This window comes from Anomaloglossus baeobatrachus, chromosome 1 (assembly GCF_048569485.1).
Source record: "Anomaloglossus baeobatrachus isolate aAnoBae1 chromosome 1, aAnoBae1.hap1, whole genome shotgun sequence".
NCBI lineage: Eukaryota > Metazoa > Chordata > Amphibia > Anura > Aromobatidae > Anomaloglossus > Anomaloglossus baeobatrachus.
The window spans coordinates 647,457,678-647,473,867 of record NC_134353.1 but is presented as its reverse complement, the minus strand read 5'-3'; the positions used below and the strand labels follow the sequence as shown (position 1 = coordinate 647,473,867).

At 46.9% G+C, this 16,190-nt stretch overlaps 1 long non-coding RNA gene and 1 other non-coding gene across 2 annotated transcripts in view; both read right to left on the bottom strand.

The window, feature by feature from the left end:
- Nucleotides 1-16,190, bottom strand: part of LOC142297078 (uncharacterized) — a 136,794-nt gene that overhangs the window by 7,629 nt on the left and 112,975 nt on the right. The window lies entirely within an intron of this gene.
- TRNAP-UGG (transfer RNA proline (anticodon UGG)) lies at nt 7,984-8,055 on the bottom strand. The gene has a single exon. It is a non-coding gene; the product is annotated as a tRNA-Pro (tRNA).

Here is a 16,190-nt window from a genome sequence, read left to right as displayed (position 1 = left end):
ACACCGGAGATCTCTGGTCCCCGGAGCCCCCTCCGGTTCTCCAGAGCCGCCTCCCGCCTCCCCCCTCCGGAGCATGGAAGATGGCGGCCGCATTCATCCTGCTCTTTCTGCCGCATGTGACACGTCACATGCGGCAGAAAGTTGTCCCCAGATCCCGCCGTCACCCCCCCAGCCCCCGGTTTTACGTTACCTGGCTGCTGGTGCTCCGGCCCCGCGATCACGCCGCCTCCTTCTTGAAAGCTGGCGGCGCATGCGCAGACAGCGGCTGTCAGCTGGATCCCTGCAAGCAGGGACGCTGACGTCGCTACTGCACAGGCTGCTCCACTGTGGACCGGGGGAGGGTGAGTGCGGTAATCTGCAGCCACACTCCTCACATGGAGAGACTGCTGTTCTAGAAAATGGGGGGGTACGTTCTGTGAGTGTGCCCCTCATATTCTAGAATGAGGTTACTGCAGGTCACTCTGCCCTAGGTTGGACCGGGGCAGTGTGAGTGCAGTATTCTCAGATTACTGCACCCACACTGCTCATGGAGAGCTTGCTCTTCCAGAAAATGGGGGATACGTTCCCTGAACGTGTCCCCCATATTCTAGAAGATCCAGAGTCGGCGTGGGACCTCCAAAATGGATTACAGTGACCGGAATTTATTTATTTTAAATAAAATGGTAAAAGAGGAATGTTTCGGGGAGTTTTTTTTTCAAATTTTTTTTTTGTCTTTACTAACCCAGTCAAGTAATAGAAAAAAATAATGTCGGGTATCTGTTTAGATGCCGTGACATCACTAACCCCAGGGCTTGATGCCAGGTGACATTACAGCTGGTATCAACCACGTATATTACCCCGTTTGCCACCGCACCAGGGCGCGGGATGAGCTGGAGCGAAGCGCCAGGATTGGCGCATCTAATGGATGCGCCACTTCTGGGGCGGCTGCGGCCTGCTATTTTTAGGCTGGGTAGAGTCCAATAACCATGGCTCTTCCCACCCTGAGAATACCAGACCCCAGCTGTCCGCTTCACCTTGGCTGGTGATCTAATTTGGGGGGGACCCCATGTTTTTTTTTTTTTTAAAAAACCGCCTGGGGAGCCCTCCAAATTGATCACCAGCCAAGGTGAAGCTGTCAGCTGTGGTTTGCAGGCTACAGCTGTCTGCTTTACCCTAGCTGGCTATCAAAAATAGGGGGGACCCCACGTCGTTTATTTTAATTATTAATTTTTTGGGGGGCTAAATACAAGGCTAGGCACCCTTTAGTGCCACATGAAAGGCACTAAAGGGCGCCAGCTTAGAATATGCAGGGGGTGGGACGTTATATTTGTTTGACATCTATCCATTCATCCATTGTAGCATTTTAGGCTGTGTGCCCACAATCGGGGTTTGCAGCGTTTTGGGCGCAGAGTGTGTCCATAGTGTTTTCCCTGCGTCCATAGCGCTGCGTTGTGCAGTAAAAGCACAGTGGAAGGATTTTTAGAAATCCCGTGCCCACTGTGCTTCTTTTCTCCGCAGCATACACTGACGTGTGGCGCAGCTTCCCGAGCCTCAGCATGTCAATTTATGTTAGAGCATAATTAATTAGAGCTCCACAGCGGCCTGAACCCAAATCGTGGGCATGGGCAGCTGCGTTCTCCCGTGGACAACACTCACATCTCTGCAGGAAGGCTGACACTGTGTACTAGACGCCGTGTCGCTGGATCATGGCCACATAGCCTAAAAGTGAGACATTTGTTGCTACAGCAACATTTTTGTGAAGTACCTGTGGATTCAAAATGCTTACTATACTCCTGAATAAAATCCAGTTTCCAAAATGGAGTCACTTGTGGGGGGTTTCTAATGTATAGGTACCCAAGGGGCCCTGCAAATGTGACATGGTGCCCGCAATTTATCTCAACTTTTCCAGAATTCAAATGGTACTCCTTCCATTCCAAGCCCTCCCATTTATCCAAACAGAGGTTTTTGGCCACATGTGGGGTATCCCTGTGCTCATAAGACATTGGATAACCTGTTGGGTCCACGGTTTGTTGTTGTCTCTTGAAAAAGTGAGAAATTTGATGCTGAAGCAACATTTTTGTGAAAAAAATGAAAATTTTCAATATGGCAACCTAAGCTTATCAAATTCTGTGAAGTATTCGTGGATTCAAACTGCTCACTATACACCTAGATAAAAGCCTTGAGGTGTCTTGTTTCCAGAATGGAGTCACTTGTGGGGGACCGCCACTGTTTAGGCACCTCAGGGGCTCTCCAAATGCAACCTGGCGTCCGCTATTGATTCCAGCCAATTTTGCAGTCAAATGGCACTCCTTCCCTTCCGAGACCTGCCATGCGCCCAAACAGTTGATTTCCACCACATATAAGGTATCGCCAAACTCAGGAGAAATTGCACAATAAATGTTATGATGAATTTTTTCCTTTTACTCTTGGAAAAAAAAAGCTACCTGGTTGAAATAACAATTTTGTGGTAAAATTTTTTTTTTTTTTTTTCATGGCTCAACGTTATATAATTCTGTGAAGCACCTGGGGGTTCAGGGTACTCACCAAACATCTAGATAAATTCCTTGAGGCGCCTAGTTTCCAAAATGGGGTCACTTGTGCGGGGTTTCTGCTGTTTAGGTACCTTAGGGGTCCTCCAAATGTGACATGGTGCCCGCAATCTTTTTCAGCCAAATTTCCTTTCCAAAATTCAAATATTGCTCCTTTCGTTCCAAGCCCTCCCATTTGTCCAAACAAAGGTTTCAGACCACATGTGAGGTATCACCGCGCTCATAAAAAAGTGGTTAACAAACCTTGAGGTCAAATATTTGGAATTACCTCTTGAAAAATGAGAAAATTGATGCTAAAGCAACATTTTTGAGAAAATTATTAAAATTTTCAATATGACAACGTAACGTTAACAAAATCTGTGAAGTACCTGTGGATCTAAAATGCTCACTATACCCCTAGATAGAAGCCTTGAGGGGTCTAGTTTCCAAAATGGTGTCACTTGCGAGGGATTTCTTCTGTTTAGGTACCTTAGCGGACCTGTAAATGCAACATGGTGCCCGCAATCTATTTCAGCCAAATTTGCTTTCCAAAATTCAAATATTGCTCCTTCTGTTCCGAGCCCTCCCATTTATCCAAACAGAGGTTTCTGACCATATGTGGGGTATCGGCGCACTCATAAGAAAGTGGGGAACAAGTTTTGGGGTCTATTTTGTTGTGTTATTTCTTCTAAAAGTGAATAAATTTGGGTTAGAGCAACATTTTTAGGTAAAATTTAATTTTTGCTTTTTTTCATTCCACATTGCTTTTGTTCATGTGAAGCACCTGAAGGGTTAATAAACTTCTTGAATGTGGTTTTGAGTACTTTGGGGGGTGCAGTTTTCATAATGGTGTCACTTTTGGGTATTTTCTGTCATCTAGGCCTATTGAAGTCACTTCAAATGTGATGTGGTCCCTAAAAAAATGGTTTTGTAAATTTTGATGTAAACATGAGAAATCGCTGATAAACTTTGAACCCCTCTAACTTCCTAACAAAAAAAAATTTTGTTTCCAAAATTGTGCTGATGTAAAGTAGACAAGTGGGAAATGTTATTTATTAACTATTTTGTGTCACAGAAATCTCTGGTTTAACGGTATAAAAATTCAAAAGTTGAAAATTGCTAAATTTTCAAAATTTTTGCGAATATTCAATTTTTTTCATAAATAAACGCAAAAAATATTGTCCTAAATTTGGTACTAACATGAAGTCCAATATGTGACGAAAAAACAATCTCCGAATCACCGGGATCCGTTGAAGCGTTCCAGAGTTATAACCTCATGAAGTGACACTGGTCAGAATTGCAAAATTTGGTCTGGTCATTAAGGTGAAAATTAGCTCCGTCACTAAAGGGTTAAGCCAATACTCAGCAATGTTCCATTGTTTGATCAGGATCATTAAGCCATTCCACTCCTGTGGATCAGGTAGATTTTGCTTGTTGGCATTAATATAGCAGTTCTCAGTGTGCTTATTTACTCCGTTATATATAAATGGCACATGTGGTGATATTGCCTCTTCGCCTCGACGCGTTTCCCCATAAAATGGTTCCTCAGGAGACCATAGTGAAGATGATAGATGGTTTAAAGTAAGAGATGCATTTCCATGGAAAGCCCGTCAAAAGATACTCCTGCCTCAGGTACAGACAATGCTGCCAGATTTCCACCCTCCAGCAGGAACAAAGGCCCATCCTATAACTGCGTATACATTAAATGGAAGTAAACTTGGGACTACAGAACAGGAGAAGGACTTGGGTATTCTCATTACAAATAAGCTGAGCAGCAGCACTCAATGTCAAGCAGCAGCTGCAAAAGCAAAAAAGATTCTAGGGTGTATAAAAAGAGAGATTAGATCCCGTGATCCCAACGTATTGTTACCCCTCTATAAATCACTTGTAAGGCCACATCTGGAATATGGGATCCAGTTTTGGGCTCCACATTTTAAAAAGGACATTCAGAAGTTAGAGTCAGTTCAAAGGCAGGCAACTAGACTACTACAAGGAATGGAAGGCCTCCCATATGATGACAAGTTGAAAAAGATATGTTTAGCTTAGAAAAAAGACGTCTCAGAGGAGATCTCATTTATATGTATAAATACAGGTGTGGTCAATATAAAGGACTGGCAGATGACTTATTTCTTCCGAAGACAATAATAAGGACCAGGGGACTCACTGCGAGTGGAAGAAAAGCGATTCCAACAGCTAAATAGGAAAGGGTTCTTTACAGTTAGAGCAGTCAGATTGTGGAATGCCCTACCACAAGAGGTAGTAATGGCAGATACTACAACAGCTTTTAAAAAAGGGCTGGATGATTTCCTCAATACACAACTGTCGGTTATGAAGGATTTCGTGACAAAATGTAGAACTGGTGGAGGAAGGTTGAACTAGATGGACCTAGGTCTTTTTTCAACCTTAGTAACTATGTAACATTTTCTGCAGTGAAACATGCAGCAAAACCGCAGGAAATCCGCTGGAAAAAACGGTAAGTGCGCACAGGGCCTTACAGTACTGGGGGGAGGAGTCACAGCCCCAGTATGGGAGGCCTGTACAGCAGGAAAATGTGTAGCTGCTGCTCCTCTACTTCAGTGGGATGGGAGCGCATCTTGTGCTTACCCTGCCCACAAAGTCTGCCCTGAGCACGCAGGCACAAGCCAACGTGAGGACCTAATTGTATGCGGATGCAGCGTTCAGTAGTGAATGATGCGTGTGTCCTTGCATCATACATTGGGATTTAATGGGCTGGCAGCCTTCAGGAACACAGCTGCCGCCTGAGTACTGCAGTACCTGGGAATGTACCCGTAGGCTGCAGAAAAAGGTCATTGTGGGCTGAAAATGGCCCGAGGGCCAGAGTTTCCCCACCCCCTACCACACGGGAACCACAGTAATGATGAGATGCAGTAAAAATCACAAATTAACACATATTGAAGTAGTTTCCTAATACATGACACCTATTGAGGTAGTTGCCTAATACCTGTCACCCACTGAGGTAGTTTCCTAATACCTGTCACTTAATGAGGTAGTTTCCTAATACTTGTCACCCACTGATGTTGTTTCCTAATACCTGTCACCCACTGAGGTAGTTTCCTAATTCCTGTCACCCACTGAGGTAGTTTCCTAATTCCTGTCACCCACTGAGGTAGTTTCCTAATTCCTGTCACCCACTGAGGTAGTTTCCTAATTCCTGTCACCCACTGAGGTAGTTTCCTAATACCTGTCACCTACTGAGGTAGTTTCCTAATACCTGTCACCTACTGAGGTAGTTTCCTAATACCTGTCACCCACTGAGGTAGTTTCCTAATTCCTGTCACCCACTGAGGTAGTTTCCTAAAACCTGTCACTACTGAGGTAGTTTCCTAATTCATGTCACCCACTGAGGTAGTTTCCTAAAACCTGTCACTACTGAGGTAGTTTCCTAATACCTGTCACCCACTGAGGTAGTTTCCTCTTTCCTGTCACCTACTGAGGTAGTTTTCAAATACATGTCACCTAATGAGGTAGTTTCCTAATACCTGTCACTACTGAGGTAGTTTCCTAATACCTGTCACCTACTGAGGTAGTTACCTAATACCTGTCACTTAATGAGGTAGCTTCCTAATACTTGTCACCCACTGATGTTGTTTCCTAATACCTGTCACCCACTGAGGTAGTTTCCTCATTCCTGTCACCTACTGAGGTAGTTTTCAAATACATGTCACCTAATGAGGTAGTTTCCTAATACCTGTCACTACTGAGGTAGTTTCCTAATACTTGTCACCTAATGAGGTAGTTTCCTAATACCTGTCACCTACTGAGGTAGTTACCTAATACCTGTCACTTAATGAGGTAGTTTCCTAATACTTGTCACCCACTGATGTTGTTTCCTAATACTTGTCACCCACTGAGGTAGTTTCCTCATTCCTGTCACCTACTGAGGTAGTTTCCTAATACCTGTCACCTACTGAGGTAGTTTCCTAATACCTGTCACTTAATGAGGTAGTTTCCTAATACCTGTCACTACTGAGGTAGTTACCTAATACCTGTCACTTAATGAGGTAGTTTCCTAATACCTGTCACCTACTGAGGTAGTTTTCTAATACTTGTCACCCACTGATGTTGTTTCCTAATACTTGTCACCCACTGAGGTAGTTTCCTCATTCCTGTCACCCACTGATGTTGTTTCCTAATACCTGTCACCTACTGAGGTAGTTACCTAATACCTGTCACTACTGAGGTAGTTTCCTAATACCTGTCACCTACTGAGGTAGTTTCCTAATACCTGTCACCCACTGAGGTAGTTTCCTAATTCCTGTCACCCACTGAGGTAGTTTCCTAAAACCTGTCACTACTGAGGTAGTTTCCTAATTCCTGTCACCCACTGAGGTAGTTTCCTAAAACCTGTCACTACTGAGGTAGTTTCCTAATACCTGTCACCCACTGAGGTAGTTTCCTCTTTCCTGTCACCTACTGAGGTAGTTTTCAAATACATGTCACCTAATGAGGTAGTTTCCTAATACCTGTCACTACTGAGGTAGTTTCCTAATACCTGTCACCTACTGAGGTAGTTACCTAATACCTGTCACTTAATGAGGTAGTTTCCTAATACTTGTCACCCACTGATGTTGTTTCCTAATACCTGTCACCCACTGAGGTAGTTTCCTCATTCCTGTCACCTACTGAGGTAGTTTTCAAATACATGTCACCTAATGAGGTAGTTTCCTAATACCTGTCACTACTGAGGTAGTTTCCTAATACTTGTCACCTAATGAGGTAGTTTCCTAATACCTGTCACCTACTGAGGTAGTTACCTAATACCTGTCACTTAATGAGGTAGTTTCCTACTACTTGTCACCCACTGATGTTGTTTCCTAATACTTGTCACCCACTGAGGTAGTTTCCTCATTCCTGTCACCTACTGAGGTAGTTTCCTAATACCTGTCACCTACTGAGGTAGTTTCCTAATACCTGTCACTTAATGAGGTAGTTTCCTAATACCTGTCACTACTGAGGTAGTTACCTAATACCTGTCACTTAATGAGGTAGTTTCCTAATACCTGTCACTACTGAGGTAGTTTCCTAATACTTGTCACCCACTGATGTTGTTTCCTAATACCTGTCACCCACTGAGGTAGTTTCCTAATAACTGTCACCTTATGTAGTTTTGCATAAAATACATTGTGTGAATTACAGCCTATCTGTGGTAATCCATGGACTCGACTTCATTCATGTTTTGATAAAGGGCTGATGACATTACACCGAGTTAATGACGTGACAGAATAACCCTGTGTGACCGGGCGCGCTCCTCTAATGCAAGGGACCAAATCAGCGCTGAGTACTGAGCATACATACTATGCTGCACACCATAAGCAAATGCAGTTAATAGTTTTCATTTATTATGACACGTGATTTATTTGATAAAATCTCTATATTATCATAATTTATTAGTAACAATAAATTCATAAACCCAAACTATCCCATAACAGCTTGAAAATAGAAATTACCAAAAGAAGGGCTCGTCCGGGATTTGAACCCGGGACCTCTCGCACCCAAAGCGAGAATCATACCCCTAGACCAACGAGCCAGTTAACAGAGTGGCAGCTGCACGTTTATTTCAGTGTACGTGGTGCAGAGACTGCAGTCTCCTCTAGCTCTAGTTTATTGCTGCAGCAGATCGGCAGGAAATATGTGACTGTGAGGCCTGAGGTACAGCTGGAGAGCTCTGGAAAGACTTTCACAGTAAGGCACGACCATCTCATTATGTGAATAGGCTCCATAACTAGTAGTCAGATAATCCATAGATTAATCCAGCTATGGAAATCTGAATGCAGTTCTGCCTTATGGTCACTTCCGCTTTGTGTGCCGTCATTGTTAGGGTGTAGTACTAGTAGTCAACGTTAGTGGGCGCAGAACTTCACGAGTCACGATCATTAACCCCTTTGCTACCGGAAGATTTCTCTTTATGTGCTTATTTTTTTTTTTCCTTCTCCCTCTTTCAAGCCATAACGTTTGCTTTTTTTTCTGTTGCTATAGGGCTTGTTTTTGTTATTTTCCTGCCAAAAATAGTTTTTATTCACACTTTTAATTTTACCAAATAATGTACTGAGAACTGAGAAGTGATTTTTATTTTTTATTAATTATTATTATTATTATTATAATAATTTTATGCTGTTCACCATGAACTAAACTAAAAATGACCTAACAGAATGATTCTCCAAGTCCGCACAATTACAGTGATACTTTGTATATATTTTTACACACACACACATATATATATATATATATATATATATATATATATATATATATACAGTGCCTACAAGTGATATTCAACCCCCTGCAGATTTAGCAGGTTTACACATTCGGAATTAACTTGGCATTGTGACATTTGGACTGTAGATCAGCCTGGAAGTGTGAAATGCACTGCAGCAAAAAAGAATGTTATTTCTTTTTTTTTTTTTTTTTTAAATTGTGAAAAGTTTATTCAGAGGGTCATTTATTATTCAACCCCTCAATCCACCAGAACTGTTTGGTTCCCCTAAAGTATTAGGCTATGTGCGCACGTTGCGTACTAGCCTGCAGAAATTTCTGCAGCGATCTGAAGAGCACATGTGCGCTTTAGATCGCTGCAGAAATGTCCGTAGTGAGCGCCGATTCCATGCGCTCTGCCTGCAGCTCCTCCCATAGACAGAGCAGGAGCTGCCGGCAAAGCGCAGGAAAGAAGTGACATGTCACTTCTTTTTGCGCAGCGCTTCGGCAGTAGCCGAAGCGCTGCGCTCTTAAACGCCACGTGCGCACAGCCCCTGCACAGTCTCCATAGACAGTGCAGGGGTCGCAGGACGCATGCAGTTACGCTGCGCTGCAAAGCGCAGCGTAACTGCATGAATTTACGCAACGTGCGCACATAGCCTTAAGAAGTATTTCAGGCACAAAGAACAATGAGCTTCACATGTTTGGATTAATTATCTCTTTTTCCAGCCTTTTCTGACTAATTAAGACCCTCCCCAAACTTGTGAACAGCACTCATACTTGGTCAACATGGGAAAGACAAAGGAGCATTCCAAGGCCATCAGAGACAAGATCGTGGAGGGTCACAAGGCTGGCAAGGGGTACAAAACCCTTTCCAAGGAGTTGGGCCTACCTGTCTCCACTGTTGGGAGCATCATCGGGAAGTGGAAGGCTTATGGAACTACTGTTAGCCTTCCATGGCCTGGACAGCCTTTGAAAATTTCCACCCGTGCCGAGGCCAGGCTTGTCCGAAGAGTCAATGCTAACCCAAGGACAACAAGGAAGGAGCTCCGGGAAGATCACATGGCAGTGGGGACATTGGTTTCAGTCAATACCATAAGTAACGTACTCCACCGCAATGGTCTCCGTTCCAGACGAGCCCGTAAGGTACCTTTACTTTCAAAGCGTCATGTCAAGGCTCGTCTACAGTTTGCTCATGATCACTTGGAGGACTCTGAGACAGACTGGTTCAAGGGTCTCTGGTCTGATGAGACCAAGATCGAGATCTTTGGTGCCAACCACACACGTGACGTTTGGAGACTGGATGGCACTGCATACGACCCCAAGAATACCATCCCTACAGTCAAGCATGGTGGTGGCAGCATCATGCTGTGGGGCTGTTTCTCAGCCAAGGGGCCTGGCCATCTGGTCCGCATCCATGGGAAGATGGATAGCACGGCCTACCTGGAGATTTTGGCCAAGAACCTCCGCTTCTCCATCAAGGATCTTAAGATGGGTCGTCATTTCATCTTCCAACAAGACAACGACCCAAAGCACACAGCCAAGAAAACCAAGGCCTGGTTCAAGAGGGAAAAAATCAAGGTGTTGCAGTGGCCTAGTCAGTCTTCTGACCTTAACCCAATTGAAAACTTGTGGAAGGAGCTCAAGATTAAAGTCCACATGAGACACCCAAAGAACCTAGATAACTTGGAGAAGATCTGCATGGAGGAGTGGGCCAAGATAACTCCAGAGACCTGTGCCGGCCTGATCAGGTCTTATAAAAGACGATTATTAGCTGTAATTGCAAACAAGGGTTATTCCACAAAATATTAAACCTAGGGGTTGAATAATAATTGACCCACACTTTTATGTTGAAAATTTATTAAAATTTAACTGAGCAACATAACTTGTTGGTTTGTAAGATTTATGCATCTGTTAATAAATCCTGCTCTTGTTTGAAGTTTGCAGGCTCTAACTTATTTGCATCTTATCAAACCTGCTAAATCTGCAGGGGGTTGAATACTACTTGTAGGCACTGTATATATATATATATAATCTCCATATACTCTATATACTAGTATATACGCATATGTATATACATACATATATATATCACAGGAGGGACTGGGGGCATATACACATCACAGGAGGGGATGGGGACATATACATATCTATTCTCCTGCTCTGTCTTCACACTTAAAGCTGTTTCTGATATTGATATGTTAAACTGACCTATCTCTGATGTGTAATTAGTTATGTGTTGTCTTCTCTCCTGTGAGTTGTTTCCATACATGGTGTAACTCTTTGATCTGCTTCCTTCTCTCTTGCTCACCTGCTGTTCATCTTGTGTAATGAGACTGGTATAAATTTAGGGCATTAGGTCTGTGTACCTTGGTCTGTGTACTTCTACAAGTGCTTCATAAGTGCTCAGAAATATACCAGAAATGTCCCAGAAGTGACCAGAAGGTGAACTCTACTTCTTTAACTGTGTCTTTCACTTGCATCTTGCTCCTTCCCCCTTATTCCCACTTGAAAACCCAATTCACACCATGTTCACTTACGCCCTCACAGTCTTTGCTCCACTCCTCCTCACTCTCCTTCGCTATCCCCAAACCCCTGCACTCTCCAAACAAATATTCATCTCCCCTTCCCTCTTACCTCCCCACCTGTCCTCATCTGCTGACCTGCTCCTAAACCGCAGCTCGCTTCTAGTATCGCGCAGACTAGGCCGTCCACTCTCCTTCTCCCACCTGCTCTCCCTTTCTCTACTTCTCCTCACTGCTGGTGACATATCTCCCAATCCTGGACCCCCACAGATGGGACACTCCTCTTTATCACCCCCCTACCGCTCCCCATCTAGTAGTAACTACCGCAACCTCTCCAACATAAAATCCATTCCCCTCTCTGCCACTCCGCAGCCCCCTCTCTCTGGAGCGCTCTGGAATGCCCGTTCCATCTGTAATAAACTGCACTTCATTCACGACCTCTTTATCTCTAGCAATCTATCCTTTCTGGCCCTCACCGAAACATGGCTGACACCATCCAACACTGTCTCCCCTGCTGCGCTGTGCTACGGCGGCCTCCACTTCACCCACACCCCTCGCCCTGGCAATAGACAGGGTGGAGGAGTGGGCCTCCTCCTTTCTAACAACTGCAGCTTCACCCCAATGCCACCTCTACCCTCCCTTGTCCTGCCTTCCTTTGAAGTGCACTCTGTCCGCATCTACTCTCCCTCCAACCTCCAAGTGGCCGTCATATACAGACCCCCGGGCCCAACCACTGCCTTTATCGACCAGTTCTCCGCCTGGCTTCTACACTTTCTCTCTGCTGACATCCCCACTATCATCATGGGTGACTTCAACATCCCCACTGACACCCGCCAGTCAGCGGCCTCCAAACTCCTCTCCCTCGCCTCATCTTTTGGTCTAACTCAGTTGTCCGCCTCTGCCACCCACAAAGATGGCCACACACTAGACCTTATCTTCACCCGTCTCTGCTCTCTATCTAACCTCACTACCTCCCCTCTCCCCTTATCTGACCACCATCTGCTGACCTTTTCAGCCCTGTCCTCCTCACCTGCCCCCCCTGTCCAGCATGTATCACACCCCCGCAGAAACCTTGCACACATCAACATACACACCCTTTCTGACTCTATCCTACCGCTGTCCTCCATATCTTCACTCCACGACACAAACAGTGCCACCATTTTCTACAACGCCACTCTCACATCAGCTATTGATTCAGTCGCTCCTCTTGTGAACGGCAGAGCAAGACGAATCAATAGACAACCCTGGCACAACAGCCTCACTAAAAAACTACGGCAAGTGTCTAGAGCCGCAGAGCGGCGCTGGAAGAAAACGCACTCCCAGGAAGACTTCACCACATTCAAAAATGCAATTCACACATTTCGCTTGGCCCTTACCTCGGCTAAACAGAATTACTTCAAAAACCTCATATCCTCTTTAACACACAACCCCAAACAGCTATTTAACACTTTTACCTCCCTCCTTCGCCCACCGCTGCCCCCTCCAACCTCCCTCATCTCCGCAGAAGAATTTGCCACATATTTCAAAGAAAAGATCGACCAAACCAGACAAGTCTTTTCTGCTGAACCACCACAACCCCTTTATATAACAGACCACTGCCCCTCCCCCATAAACTTCCTCCCCACTATCACCGAAGGAGAGCTTGCACATCTTCTCTCAAAAGCGCACCTCACTACATGCGCACTTGACCCCATCCCATCCCACCTCCTCCCCAACCTCACCACTATCCTTATTCCCGCCTTATCCCATCTCTTCAACCTATCTCTAACAACTGGTACCTTCCCTTCTGCCTTTAAGCATGCAACAGTCACACCTATCCTAAAGAAACCTTCCCTCGACCCAACCTCTACTACCAGCTATCGACCCATATCGCTACTCCCACTTGCCTCAAAACTCCTGGAACAGCACGTCCATGCTGAACTTTCCTCCCACCTCTCCTCTAACTCTCTCTTTGACAACCTACAGTCCGGCTTCCGTCCACATCATTCCACTGAAACTGCCCTGACTAAAATCACAAATGACTTACTTACCGCCAAAGCTAACAACCACTTCTCTGTACTCCTACTTCTAGACCTATCCTCAGCCTTTGACACTGTTGACCACTCCCTGCTACTACAGATCCTCTCTTCCCTTGGTGTCAGAGACCTCGCTCTCTCTTGGATCTCTTCATACCTCTCCAACCGCACTTTTAGTGTCTCCCATTCCCACACAACCTCTTCATCCCGTTCTCTCTCTGTTGGTGTCCCTCAAGGCTCTGTCCTGGGACCCTTACTTTTTTCTATCTATACATTTGGCCTGGGACAACTCATAAAGTCCCATGGCTTCCAGTACCACCTATATGCCGATGACACTCAGATCTACCTCTCTGGTCCAGATGTCACATCTCTGCTGTCCAGAATCCCAGAGTGCCTATCTGCTATATCTTCCTTCTTTTCCTCTCGCTTCCTAAAGCTCAATATGGCCAAAACTGAACTGATCATCTTTCCTCCATCTCCCCTGCACTCTCCACCTGATCTATCCATTACAATTAATAACATCACGCTCTCCCCAGCACCCAAAGTTCGGTGCCTCGGAGTGACCTTTGACTCTGCCCTGTCCTTCATACCGCACATCCAATCCCTCACCACCTCCTGCCGTTTTCAACTCAAAAATATCTCCAGAATCCGCCCTTTTCTCAATCCCCAATCTACAAAAATTCTAGTGCACGCCCTCATAATCTCCCGCATCGACTACTGCAACATCCTCCTCTGTGGTCTCCCTGCTAACACACTCGCCCCTCTCCAGTCCATCCTTAACTCTGCTGCCCGACTGATCCACCTCTCTCCTCAATACCACCCCGCTTCTCCTCTCTGCAAGTCCCTCCACTGGCTCCCAATCTTCCACCGTATCCAATTCAAATTACTAACACTGACCTACAAAGCTATCCATAATCTGTCTCCTCCATATATCTCTGAACTAATCTCTCGCTACACTCCAAAACGTAACCTCCGGTCCTCCCAAGATCTCCTTCTATCCTCCTCTCTCATTCGCTCCTCATGCAACCGACTCCAAGACTTCTCCCGAGCATCCCCAGTCTCCTGGAACTCACTGCCTCAACACGTCAGACTATCTACTACACTTGCAAACTTCAAACGGACCCTGAAAACTCATCTGTTCAGAAATGCCTATAATCTACAATGACCTCACCGCCCCACCACCGTGCGGAGCTGCCGCCCCACCACCGTGCGGAGCTGCCGCCCCACCACCGTGCGGAGCTGCCGCCCCACCACCGTGCGGAGCTGCCGCCCCACCACCGTGCGGAGCTGCCGCCCCACCACCGTGCGGAGCTGCCGCCCCACCTACACCCCACCTACTGTCTCCTCCCCAAAATCCTTTAGGATGTAAGCCCGCAAGGGCAGGGCCCTCTTCCCCCTGTGCTAGTCTGTCTATTGTAACGTGTACATGTATTCTGTATGTAATCCCCTCATGTACAGCACCATGGAATCAATGGTGCTCTATAAATAAACAATAATAATAATAATAATAATGAGTGGCTGGGGACATATACACATCACAGGAGTTGTTGGGGCTCGGAATTCACTGGGGGGCACAGACAGCACTGCCAAGCACGGACAGCATTGATGGCGGCCCAGACAGTACTAGAGAGGCACGAACAGGAGTGGGGAACTCACAGGACTAAGGGGGCACAGACAGCACCGGGGGTGGCACACAGCAGGCTCACAGCACCGCGGGAGGCAGGAGTCACACAGCACTGCGAGAGGCAAGAGTCATACAGAACCGTGGGAGGCAAGAGTCACACAGCACCACGGCAGGCAAGAGTCACACAGCACCGCGGGAAGCAAGAGTCACACAGCACCGCGGGAAGCAAGAGTCACACAGCACCGCGGGAAGCAAGAGTCACAGAGCACCGCGGGAGGCAAGAGTCACACAGCATCGCGGGAGGCAAGAGTCACACAGCACCGCGGGAAGCAAGAGTCACAGAGCACCGCGGGAGGCAAGAGTCACACAGCATCGCGGGAGGCAAGAGTCACACAGCACCTCGGGAGGCAGCAGGCTCACATCACCGCGGGAAGCAAGAGTCACACAGCACCGCGGGAAGCAAGAGTCACACAGCACCGCGGGAAGCAAGAGTCACACAGCACCGCGGGAAGCAAGAGTCACACAGCACCGCGGGAAGCAAGAGTCACACAGCACCGCGGGAAGCAAGAGTCACAGAGCACCGCGGGAGGCAAGAGTCACACAGCATCGCGGGAGGCAAGAGTCACACAGCACCTCGGGAGGCAGCAGGCTCACATCACCGCGGGAGGCAGGAGTCTCACAGCACCGCGGGAGGCAAGAGTCACACAGCACCTCGGGAGGCAAGAGTCACACAGCACCGCGGGAGGCAAGAGTCACACAGCACCGCGGGAGGCAAGAGTCACACAGCACCGCGGGAGGCAAGAGTCACACAGCACCGCGGGAGGCAAGAGTCACACAGCACCGCGGGAGGCAAGAGTCACACAGCACCGCGGGAGGCAAGAGTCACACAGCACCTCGGGAGGCAAGAGTCACACAGCACCACGGGAGGCAAGAGTCACACAGCACCACGGGAGGCAAGAGTCACACAGCACCGCGGGAGGCAAGAGTCACACAGCACCGCGGGAGGCAAGAGTCACACAGCACTGCGGGAGGCAAGAGTCTCACAGCACTGTCGGGAGGAAGGAGGCTCACATCACCGTGGGAGGCAGGAGTCACACAGCACCGCGGGAGGCAAGAGTCACACAGCACCTCGGGAGGCAAGAGTCACACAGCACCTCGGGAGGCAAGAGTCACACAGCACCTCGTGAGGCAAGAGTCACACAGCACTGCGGGAGGCAAGAGTCTCACAGCACCTTCGGAGGCAGGAGGCTCACATCACCGTGGGAGGCAGGAGTCACACAGCACCGCGGGAGGCAAGAGTCACAGA